General features: G+C 37.9%; 1 protein-coding gene across 1 annotated transcript in view; it reads left to right on the top strand.

The window, feature by feature from the left end:
- Positions 1–809: 809 nt before the first annotated feature.
- Positions 810–11,774, top strand: part of snap25a (synaptosome associated protein 25a) — a 49,500-nt gene continuing 38,535 nt past the window's right edge. The window contains exon 1 of the mRNA XM_063002053.1: positions 810–918. The gene's annotated coding sequence lies outside the window, so the exon portion shown is untranslated. The remainder of the gene's footprint in view (positions 919–11,774) is intronic.

Here is an 11,774-nt window from a genome sequence, read left to right as displayed (position 1 = left end):
CACAGTAAAGTTTGTATTGTAGTGCTTGACAAAGTTTTGCCAAAATAATCCCTTGCCCATGTGGTTATATCAGCTATTGTTGAGTGGCGGTTCTTGATGCAGTGCCGTCTGAGGGATCGAAGATCACAAGCATTCAGCTTAAGCTTGCACTCTTGGCCTTTAGCACTGAAATTCCTCCCGATTCCTTGAATCCTTTAATGATATTATGCACTGTAGAGGGAGAAATATGCAAATCCCTTCCAATCTTTCTTTGAGGTACATTGTTTTTAAACATTTCAATAATTTTCTCATGCATTTGTTGACAAACTGGAGGACCTCTCATCAAAGACTCAGCCTTTCCTTGATGCTGCTTTTGTACCAAACCATGATTACAATCACCTGTTGACTGTTTGGAATCACATCATTATTTAGTTTTTTCACCTCATTACTAGCCCTAAATTGCCCTCGTCCCAACTTTATTTGGAATGTGTTGCAGGCCTGAAATGCAGGAATGGATGTTTATTAACAAATGAAATGAAGTTGAGCAGAAAAAACATGAAATATCTTTGGTTCATCCTGTCTGCAATCAAATAAAAGTCAAAGTAAATGTAAGAAACACTGCATTTTTTATTTTATTTGCATTTTTCATGCTGTCCCAGGTTGTAATATATTAACAGTAGTACAGTTTTGCTGTAACTGGGGGTAAATTTTGCCAGTTCTCCACCACACCCCCCCACCCTCCTCGCGCCACACTGCTATTAAAAGGAGCTGACGTCAAAGCGGCGGCCATGTTCGGCGCGAGCAAGGCTGCTCTCTCTCTCGCGCTGTCTCTCTCTCTCGCGCGCGCTCTACTGAAGAGGAGCTGCATTAGAGGCAGTCAGTGGCAGCACGAGCAGCTTCAAAGCGGTCAGTCAGCTGGTCAACAGCGCACATTAGCAGGTAAGATTTCATTCTTTGTATCTTTGTACCTTAGCCATCTAGGACAGTAAATAGTAACATGTTTTGTTATATTATAAGATTAAAAAACACTGAGCAAACGGTGAACTCTCAGTATGAGGAGTGATTTTGTCACTGCGTAAAACTAATTGCCTGACGACTGCATGGTTGGATAGTGTTTTCGTGATGAAAATAGTATTTAGATGCTGGTTTGGTGAACTGGTTTGAGTTTGATGATGGGATTTGAGGATGTGAAGGTGGTGGTGCTGTATACGGTGGATGCGGTATGCGCACGATGTGAATGTGGGCGGATTCTGCGTTTCAGCACCACGGACAGCCACTGCATTCTCTAGTGCAGGTTTCAATACGATCAAACGTCACGTTATTCTGTACCTGATTTTTACTCATTATTTACATATTTTGCTGACAATGCAGCAAACCAACTCGATTTCGAGCTGTCACATAAGAAATACATCTTATATTTACTGACTGGTGTACTGTACGAAATCTATACAGTTATAAAAAATCATTCCCAAATGGATCAATCACTTGCTGCCATATTCTACTAGTCATACAAGCTCTTTTTCATGTACTTACATTACAAAAGTCAAAGGAAATGAAGTTTCGTTTGAATAGCGCAGCGTATATGCAATGCAGGGGTATTTATTTAAAATTCAATACCACTCATATATTTAATTATATTCAGTTAAAGTTTGATTATAATATCAAACATTTGGCATCTAATAGTACATATAGATGTTCTGAACATCGTATTGTTTGGCGTGAGCATTTTTATAAAGAGCTAATTTGCTGGTATGCCCATCAATCATGTTCTCTCAGCACTACAGCAAAACTGCCAAAATCGAAGCCAACGCCTTTCATTAGCAAGCTCTTTTGTTCTAAATAATACTCATCGATCAGTAAATGAATTGGTATGTCGTTTAAAAGAAACCCAGCTATGATGCTGGTCCACAAACTGTGAGGATGGAGTGGCTGCTATGCCAGCGGATGCTGTGCCAACTGCGACATAGAGGATGAAACAGAATAAGGATGGACCTTGATGATGGAGGGAGACAATCGTTTTTAAAAAAAAAAAACGTATTTACTGGAATGCTACAAGCAGTAAAACAAAAAGGTTAATAGGATTTATTTATTTCTTTTTAAAAGAAAGAAAAAAGCGGCCACAGCCCTTGTGTATTTACGTGACGGAGGCGTTAATTAGTACCCGTGTCTTGTGGGTGATGGGCGGTGGGTGATGGGCGGGTCTTGTTGTGCGTGGGTGGATGGGAGAAACCCGCACTGACAGAGCATCATTCCAACCGAGATCAAATCCTCACGTAGCTATAAGCGCATTATAGTGCATCACGATCCAACCAGATTCACATTTATGTGCGAGCCCGAAATTAGGCAGATATAGAAAAACAAGCCGGATAAAACGCAGCGTCACACCTACAAGCTGTGCTGCAGATGTTCTCTGTCAAACGCTTTGGCTTTTTTTTTTTTTTTAATCCTCTGAATCAGAAAGGATTTATTCAAGGTATGTTTTTTAGGATAATCTGGAATAGTAATAAAAAAAAGGCTTTAAATTGGTTTGGATGCCATCCAAAAATACACATAGCACCAATGTATTATATAAATCAAGCTTATAATAGAATCAGAATCAGACTTTATTGGGCAAGTATGCTCACACATACAGAGAATTTGACTTTGGTTATACAGATGCTAGCAGTGCACGATAAATACAATAAGGACAGTCTTAAACACACACACACACACACACACATTCATACTTGTAAACAATAAGCATGTGTAATTCACATTATGGGTTAAAGGTGCAGAGTTCTGTGCAGTATAAAAACTATATATATATATATATATATATATATATATATATATAAATAAGAAATGAAATGAATGTGAAAGACCAGTGTAGCAGGGTTGCGAGTCATTATATAAGTTAAATAGGTCATTTGTAGATGAGCAAATGTCCCAAAGATTCTGTAGTTCAAGTTCTGTAGTGTTCAATTGTTCATGAGCACAGTGGAGTGTGGAAAAAGAAGCTTCTTTGTAGCCTGGTTGTTCTGGTCTTTATGTGGCTGAAGCGTCGGCCTGATGGAAGGCGCCGAAACAGGTTATGGCCAGGGTGAGACGTACAACTCAATATACACTGAGTTGCAGGTGGACAGTAAAATACTAAAGCTGTTTTTCTTTTTCATACAGAATGTTTGTTAATCCTGCTCTAGTCTGTTGTCAGAATGGTCTACCACCCGTATAACACTTCCCAAGCAACAGATGGGCTACAGTCAGTAATTGTATACAAACAAGCTCATCTGTGTGCTTGAAGCTAGGAAAATATTGAATAAATGTATGTGCTCTATATGTGTGCATAATAAAGCGCTTGACACACATACGTCATTACAGGGTAAACACACATTGACTCACATCTAGGGGCAATTAAAATACATGTTTTGAGGGGTGTGCGGAAAACAGAATACCCAAAGGAAAGCCATATGATCAAATGTAAAACGTAAAACTGGAGGTGAGAAGTAAATCCAGGATCCCATGACCTATAATTTGTGGCACGCATTCTACCAGCTGTGTGACCATGAGGTCTAGTAATATCTTTCATTTGTGTGCTACTTGTGCACAAATTAAAATTCAGTCAGCTTACTTACACCTAAGGGCACCAACCAATATGGACATAAAAAGCTCATGCAAAGCTCCTCACAGACTGTGAGTGGAGGTAAGGATCAGATTCAGGTCCTATGCCACTTAACAGCACCCACTCTACCAACTGCATCACCATTGTCAACCATACTTTATTTACTGTATGTAGTACATATGTGTTTAGGTGTATATTTCAATTCCATCACTGTTTTTAAGGTTTTATTGTTAGATAAAACCTTGCATTTATTAAATGAAAAACATAACACTTTAACTTTTCAAATCAACACATACAACATACAGTTATAAAAAGTCTGTAAACCCCATTCAGTGAATTACGTTTTACGTGTGTACCTTACCAATGAAAAATTGGTCCTTCCCTGAGTATGACGCAGTGGATAAAACTAAAGTCATGTCTTCTGTGAGAGAGGAAGGAAACCCCCAGCTCTTCTCAATGTTTACAAACGTTGCTAAAAGCCTTTTAAGCAGACACTGTGGAAAATGCGTCTTTTGTGTGGGTTTACAATATGCTATTGTTTGTCAGCTATTGTACGAGGCAGGTGGGCACAGTTTGGGCTCCAACTGTTAAATGTATTGAACGTGTGTTTAATGCAGCTGCAGATCTGCAGTGCTCTACTGCTTTATTTCACCAAATGGTGACTCATGATTCTGAGCATCTACTAATATATTCACATTTTATTTCTGATTTTCATGATTGAACTTACGCATTTCAGGTTAATATTAACAAGAAACCCTTAATTGATTCTGATTGTCAATGGGTTATACATACAGTATGTTTATAAATAGAGATTCTATATTTCAGTTATTGAAAATAGCATTCCATGGGCACTTTCATGCTGGTATACAGTCAAATGTAATAGAAAGAATCCTTCTCTACTCTGTTATCAGAATGGTCTACCACCAGTATAACACTTTCCACTGATGCATGGGGAATGGGGGTGGCAAAGTTTACAGAGCAAAAAATGAGCTACAGTCAGTAATTGTATACAAACAAGCTCATCTGTATGCTAAGAGCAGGTAAAATATTGAGTGAATGTATGTGCTATATGTGTGTGCATAATAAAGCGCTTGTTGACTGTGTGTATATACACACATACGTCATTACAGGGTAAACACACATTGACACACATTGATCTAGGGGCAAATAAAATGAACATGTTTTGAGGGGTGTGAGGAAAACAGAATACCCAAAGGAAAGCCATATGGTAAAACATTAAATGTAGCTTTGCTAATAAACGACAACAGTTGCTTGCTTACGACAACAGTATGATGAAATACGACATGGTTTAAAGGTTAAGTATGTAACTGGTTTGGGGTATTTAGAGAATTATGTGGTACAAATGTGTTACTGCAAGCTACTTGTTAAACAAATTTGTTGTTTATAAACTGCTTAATCCTGGTCAAGGTCACAGTTGTATCAGTAAACACTGGGAACAAGGCAGGTATACCCTGGACAGGAAGCCAATCCATTGCAGGGCTTTGGGCATCACACCCCACACCAGACATTGTCCGTCATGTTTGTGAATACGGTTGGTCGTCTAATAGCACAACTAAGATTTGAACCTGGATCTCAGCTGTGATGGGCTAGCAAAAGAGACCACTGCGCCACCTGATCTAGTGCATTTGTATAGTGGATATTGTGTTGTGCATTTGCATAGTGGAGAGTATGTGATGCTGGGCACTGTGTGAATTATTTGTTAGAGGATAGTATGTGGTGCTTTGTGTAGTGCATTTGTATAGTCAACATTATGCAGTGCAAATGTATAGTGGACTGTATGAAGTGTACTTGGATAGTGGACCCTATGTAGTGCATATGTTTAGTTGGTTTATGTGAAATGCATATGTATAGTGAAAACTATGTACCATGTATGAGTGGACATTATGCTGTGCAATTTAATATTGAACACTATGTATTGCATTTGTATAGAGGACGCTTTGTAATGCATTTGCATTGTGGACACTAAGTACTGCATTTGTAGAGTGAACATTATGTAGTGCATTTAAGTAGTGTGTAGAAAGTAAAGATTTCCAATGTATTTACTGATCAACTTTATTGTATTTTGTAAACATGAACACATTTAGAATTCAACCCCTTCAACAAACCCCCAAAAAGTTGGCACTGAGGCATGTTTACCCCTGTGCACCTCCAATTAATGATACTTATTAATGGTTTGGGAACTGAGGATACTAATTGTTGCAGTTTTACAAGTGGGATTTTTGTCCCATTCTAACTTGAAACAAGACTTCAGCTGCTCAACAGTCCATGGTTGTCATCGTCTGATTCTCCTCTTCATGATGCACTATACATTTTTAATAGGAGACAGATCCTGACACATTCTGTGTCTACAAAGCCACGCTGTTGTAGTGCATACATCAATTGGGCCTGGCATTTTCTAGCATGACCTTCCAGGACATGTCTCTCAAAAATCCCAATGTATGCCTCCTCATCAGTGGTACCTTCACACATATGAAAATCACCCATGACATGGGCACTGATGCACCCCTGTATAGATCTTGAGGGTTGCTGCTGCTGGCAGTGGTGGGGCTTGAACCAGCAACCTTCTGATCACTAGTCCGGTACCTTAACCACTAGGCTACGGCTTTTACAGATTACTTTTCATCCTTTGGCTTACAGATGTCCGTTTTTCCCAAAAACAAGCTAAACTGTGAACTCATCTGACCACAGCACACGTTTACAACGTCTTTTGAACCATCTGAGATGAGCCTGGGCACAGTAAAAATTGCATTCTCTTTGTGTATTAGAGTTTCAATTTCCATTTCCTGACGCAACGGTAGACTGTGTCAAGGGACAACAGTATTCTGAAGTACTTTCAAGTCCATCCATGTGACTATATTTTTTGCAGCAGCATGACAGTGTCTCATGCAATACGTCAGAGAGCTTAAAGGTTTGCCATACACGGTCTTAAGACTTCCCCAGGTTTCTTGAATCTTTTCACAATGTTAAGTACAGTGGATGGCAAAAGACTTGAATTTTTTGCAATCTTGAAATAAGAATTTTTTTTTTTTTTTTATTGATTGGCAATTTACTTTTCAGATGCTGAGCCATGATTCATATTTGCTAGTAAAGACTGATCCTCTTTTTATACCCAAGCTCTTACCAATTCACCTGCTTATTGTAAAAAGCTCTAACTTAAAAATTCTATATATTTTTTCACTCTTATTTTGCCTCTGTTGTAAGTTAAATACACAGAAGTTGATCAGTGAAACCATTGTAATTTTTTTCTTTCTACCATTGTCAGTCAAATTCAAGAGAATTAACACATTACAGATTCTTCCTTTTACCTGATTTTACACCATGTCCCAACTTTTTCACAATGGGTTTTTTACACTGTGTTTTAAAACATGCAGAGTGTTACTTGAGTTTTGATTTGCAGTTTATAATGCTGTGCATTTTGTGCAAACATGCTAAAATTTGCATGAATTTTACATTAGTACAAATGTTAAAACTGCGCTAAAGGGGTTTGGCAAATTGTGACAGCAGTGTTTTGAATGGGCACAATAGACTGAATGCCAAATGGCTTCCTAATGGGTACATTCACTGTATAGGGCCCACAAGCCATGCTAACTTCCACCACTAACTTCAAGTGGTGCATTTATATCAGTGCTGTCATGGATAAAGAGAGCTAAAAGGAAGTTTTTACTTTTTAACAATGAGCATTCAGTGATCCTAGAAGGTTAACATTTTAACAGAGATTAAGGTTTTCACTTCCTCTTGTCTCTAAATTATTACTTTCATAGCATTTTACATTACAGCCTAAATGAATTATAATTTCATATTTGGGTACCACTTCCTTTAAGGAGTAACCAGATTGGGTCCTTTAACTCATTAGGCATAAAAAGTATTTAATGATAGAGCATTAATTAATCTCTAGGGATTCTATAGTATCACAACACTTTCATAGTAGGAAATCATAGTTTTGTACCATTCCTAGGTGATGTATACCTTCATGTGCTCAGATGCCAGCTAAATTATGATATGATACCTATCAATAACATGTTAATCTGAGTAAAGAAAATCACATGTTTACAATTTTTGGAGCACTTGGGTGGCATAGTGGTAAAATACCCTAGCCCATTAGTACTGAGATCAAGGGTTCGAATCTCGGCTATGTCTATTGGTGGATAAAAAGTCTATTTTTTGCCTAATAATTTGGATAGGAAATTTGTCAGTGCGCTAAAGAGCCTATACACACTTATACAAAGATCTAAACCTTTCCAAAATCCTTCATTAATAATTAAGTAGGTATAAAATTATCTGCAAGTTCAAATTTGTATTCTGTTACTGAAGCCCAGCTGTGATGAGTGTTCTCTTACTGTGCAATATTCTGTAGCTGTGAATAAAATGGAATGTTTTTTGGAATGTTCTGTAATTGAACTGAAAAGACATTTACGTTTGGACATTATTGAAGCTTTGTTCCTACACCATATACTACTGTCCCATTGCTGTGGTGCCCAGAATGTTGATTGTGAAGTTGTTTGACCAATGGTTATTTTGTGTGTGCCTAATTGTGCTGCGTGAAAACACAAGACCTATATAGGGTAGTAAATAAATGCACATTGTATAGTGACTGTAGAGAGCAACACCAAATCCCGGACATATGGGCAGTTTGGAAATCATGCCCACACATAGTTTCTAATTCCGTCACTGAAAACATATTAGGGGAAAAAAGGGGGAGGGCTTATTTTATATTTTTTCCAGCATGACTTCATATATTCTGTATGTAATGCTTTTGAAAGCTTTATGAAAGACTAATGTATGTAGCAATTCTTGTACATAAACCGTACAAGCAAATAAAACACATGTTAAGAAGATAATAATTGGAATACTATATACCTGGGCTATAAATAGGTTTTAAAGCCCAGTGGATAGACGAAATTATGTCGGGTTGCTAGAAGATGCATAGAAGATGCTAATGTTATATTAAATCATTAAAAACCAATCAAAAGTAAGTAAGTATTTAAGAAACTGGTGAGAACCAATAAAAAGGCATGAAAAAATTTACTCTAGGACCAGTTGCGGCTCAGGAGTGTGTAATATTCCAATAGTACCTCCCGATCAGGGCCGGCGCTGGGGGGGGCTGAGGGGGGCATTGCCCCCCCAAATTGTGTCTTTGCCCCCCCAAGCACAATGCAAGCAACGGCTATTTTTAAAATTATCTCTGAACCAATCACAAAAATGCATTTTGTTTTACAGTGTGAAGATATTTCCTTGCTTATTCCTGATTGGCTCTTTGAGTCATATAAAAATCGGCAGACTGCCCCAAACAGTTCAGTTCGGCAGTATATGTTCTGTTAGTGTGAGCGAGAGGCAGGTATACTGGTAAACACTTTTTTTTTACAGAATTAGTATTCTTTTGTTTTCTTTATATTTCCCAATAATATAAATATTCTCACTCATTCCTATTTCCACGTTTGAATATTCTCAGTCTGTGTGTAGGTACATTTGTCAGCTTTGACTTAAATTTGTATTAAAGCCTTTCAAGAAATAGAGTTGTTCTATTAGTAATGGCAATTTAATTAAGGGGGCGTATTAAAATGAAATACAATTAGATAATCTTTTTTCTCCATTTACATAATCAACATGTATTTTTTAATCATTGGGTTTTAAGTTTAAGTTCGAAAACATACATTTTTATTTCTTTACCTCATACATCACTTTAAGCCAGTATCAATAGCTTGGCTGTCATCATTCATGCACAAATCAAGCCTTGAATATATTTCTGGCTTCAAAAACATGACTATCAACATGCCCCCTCATTAGGTTTTACTGCCCCCCCAAGCAAAGCAGTCCAGAACCGGGGCTGCTCCCGATGTTTTGTAACCAACTCGTAATATTCGGTACATGTTGTGATAGCTTTACTGTAAGTGATATCTAGTGAAATCCTGCAGCTGTAATGCAATAAGTCTTCAAGCCGCAGCTTTTTTTTTAATATAATGGACGCTCCATCTTACTGCTGTTCATTGATTTCTGCTGCAGAATTCTCCTCAGAATGTAGCTGAACCCCACTGCACCAACAAACCTGTCTTCCTATCTGCTCCTATTTCTTTAGATTTTTGCTGATGCAACTAAAGTGAAACTAGGCATTCATGATTAGGCCAAAAGTATGTGGACAAACTTTTCAATAACCAGGAGTATAGCTTCCAATATTGTTTCACAGTTTAGGGAAGATCCTATTCAGTTCCAGTATGACTATGTATTTGTGCACAAAAAGAGGTTTATAAATACATGGTTTGATGAGTTTAGTGTGGGGGAACCCCAGTGGCCTGCATAGAGGCCTATCTTAATCCCAACTAAACATTTTTGGAATGAAATGGAATACTGATTGCGAAGCCAGACTCACTTGATTGACATAAGTGTCTGGCCTAATGTCACAAATGTTCTTTTTACAAATGCTAAGTATGTGTGATGAATAATTGCTGCATAATGACTCCTAATTCCTAATACCCGTACCAAACAGTGACATTATTAAGAATTTTTTTCTACTTTTGTTCACAAATGTATTCAGACCCTTTAATCAAAGTCTTTTTTTAAAGAAAGTCTTTCTGGATACATCTTTGCAAACTCCTACATTTGGAGGTTTATTCCATTGTTCATGGCAGATGCTTTCAAGCTCAGTCAAAGTGAATGGCAAGTGTCTGTAAACTGCCATCTGTAGGTCTCTCCACAGATGTTCCATGGGGTATAATTTGGGTTTTGGCTGAGCCATTCAAGAAGATTGAACAGACTTGCACTAAAGCCAGTGTTGTTTTGGCTGTATGCTTTGGGTCATTATAATGTTATAAGATGAACTCCCACCTCAGTCTGAGTTTGACTGTACTGTCGAGGAGAATTTTTTGAAGGATGTTCCAGACCCTCAAATCTTTTCGGCCTCTCCACCATTGCTGATGCTGCCACCAACATGTTCTATCACTGGGATGGTACTGTATAAGCCAGGTGACTATTTTCTACCAGATTTGGTGCTTAATGTTTACCCCAAATAGTTTAATCATCTCTTTAGACTAGAAAACTAGTAATTTTGTTTAGCAGACTCTAAGCAGGCGGTCATACACCTTTTACTAAACAGCTGCATCTATCTTGAAACTGTCATAAAGGCCAGAGTTTTGGAGTGCTGCAGAGATGGTTGGTTGGAACCAATAGGTTCTCCGATCTCTGCACAGAACATTTAAAGTGACTATTGGGTTTTTTCTTACCAACCTGACCAAGGCCCATTTCACCCAGATCAAATTTGCCTAGATAGCCAATTGTAAGAAGGTCCAAGGTTTTTCAGCTTTAAAATTATTAAGACCTGAGGAAAAAAAAGCCTTCAAAACTTGGATTTGTTTTATGTTCTTGCCTTGATCTATGCATTGCTAGAATTTTTGATGGGGGTTTGACCTGGGGGTTTGGTCCTCACATCTGATCACTGCCTGTGGGAAGTTGGTTTTGTGATCATGATTTTTCCCCTTTTTATCCAATAGACTGGCTCCTCTAAACTGATCCTGGTTGTCAGTAAGTAAGTAAATAGGTAAGTGTGCAGTGCCATGTAGGAAATTGGCAACCAGTCTAAAGTGATTTTCTGCTTTGCACTAACTACAACATACCCATTAATGAATACTAAAAATATCACGTTTGATGTTGGGTAATTTACTGGCATTCCACTTTTATGATATTGGATACTGAAACTGAGATTTTATAAAGGCATAGTCATGACATACCCTTGGGCAAAAGTTATGAACCAGTGAGTGTGTCTAAGTGCAAATCCATTTGACTAAACTCTCTCTAAGCTCAGTCAAGAGTCATGTGCCAGTATGGCCAGCTAAGATTCTAACACCACCCACTAATCCCATCTTCAATGGGCACTTTGAGCACATATTAGGTGCAGTTATCAACAAAAATGCACCATCAACAATTCTGAAATTGGAATTTATGAATGTGCGGCCTTAAAATGTCCTAAACCAAAGAAATCGCAAGTATGATTTCATATTTAAGTTTACAAAAAATTTACATCCCATGCAATTTAATTTTTGCAGACCTGTCAGGGTATGCTGGGCCCGGCAAAAGCATAAAACCCTGGGCACAATGCCAGTGCACCAACGGTCATTTATACTCTTTCACAACTATGGGCAATATAGAGTAGCATGTTTTTAGAGGTTTGGGAAAATTAAATACCCAA

This window comes from Trichomycterus rosablanca, chromosome 9 (genome assembly GCF_030014385.1).
Source record: "Trichomycterus rosablanca isolate fTriRos1 chromosome 9, fTriRos1.hap1, whole genome shotgun sequence".
Lineage (NCBI taxonomy): Eukaryota > Metazoa > Chordata > Actinopteri > Siluriformes > Trichomycteridae > Trichomycterus > Trichomycterus rosablanca.
Note: the sequence above shows the minus strand (reverse complement) of the source record. Positions and strands in the feature narration are given on the sequence as shown.